We start from the raw sequence: 1,171 nt of genomic DNA, 5'->3' as shown, positions 1-1,171 counted from the left end.
TCTATGCAGTTTTTATCTATATTTTGTGTCATGAATTGCCTAGCTATGTCTGAGTAGTTCACTTGTTAGATTCATGGTTCAAATAGGTTAGATGGATTGGCCCCAACTATAGATTTGCTTAGTTGTGATATTCATTGATTGATTGTTCATTAATGCTTGTTTTAGCCTTGCTAACTAGAACATGAACCTAGGAATTAGCATGAGTCAAGCATCCTTGACTATCATGTCCTGAATCTATTCTGTCATGCTAGGACTGCTAGAGAGATGCTAACCGCTGATCTAGGAGACTAGTGAGCGTTATCAACCTGCGCCCAGGGCTTAGCGAGAAGTATCGATCGATATTGTCTTCTAACAATCGATCGATATTGCGAAAGGTGTATCGATCGATATCCCTATAGGATCATCGATCGACCCTTTCTTGTGATCAAAAGACGACAGTTGAGATCCAAGATCTAGTTAGTTAACCAGTGAAACATTGTCATCGCTGATCACTGTGATTAAGGAGTTGAGCTCTAATATATCATGCATGCAACTCTTAGGTATCTATAGGATTATAATCTCCAACACCTGAATAGAAACCCTGCATCTAATATCTTCCAATAAGTTACACCCCCAATCATCTTGTTAGTCGAGCAATAGCTTGGATATCAATGCCACTGCTTCTGATACAAGTGTCATGCTGCATCTTGGACCTCCGTGATTAGATCGTTGAGTTGAGTTCACTGTTGTTCGTCCTAAGTCAGATTTTCTGATCCAGACTTGATTTCGAGAGCCATTCCACCAGTACCCTCCTTGTCTCAGCAACTGATTTACTTTTTCCCTAAAGTGATAGAATTTCTTCTTGATGTGACCCGGTTTTCCACAGTAGTAACATCCTCTCTCCTGCTGAATCTCTGATCGTCCCACCTTCTGGAGATTCTTAACTTTCTCAGCACCAGTCTTTGAGGTAGTACCTTCAGTTGTTGTTCTCCCCCGTGAAGTTGGAGCTTGGCACAAATTTGATGGGTTCTGTATCACTCTCTCCATACCCAGTGTATCCTAGACCTCGAGAAGTCTGATCCTATCTTCCTAGACTCAAGATTTTACCAAGTTACTTTGACCCAGTGAGCATTCTGACAGTCTTGTAATGATGTTTCAGCTTGGCATTTAAGTCTGATGATCGAGCCTTCTC

Source organism: Brassica oleracea, chromosome C9, assembly GCF_000695525.1.
Source record: "Brassica oleracea var. oleracea cultivar TO1000 chromosome C9, BOL, whole genome shotgun sequence".
NCBI classification, from domain to species: domain Eukaryota; kingdom Viridiplantae; phylum Streptophyta; class Magnoliopsida; order Brassicales; family Brassicaceae; genus Brassica; species Brassica oleracea.
The sequence above is the reverse complement of the archived record's forward strand: the minus strand, read 5'-3'. Positions refer to the sequence as shown.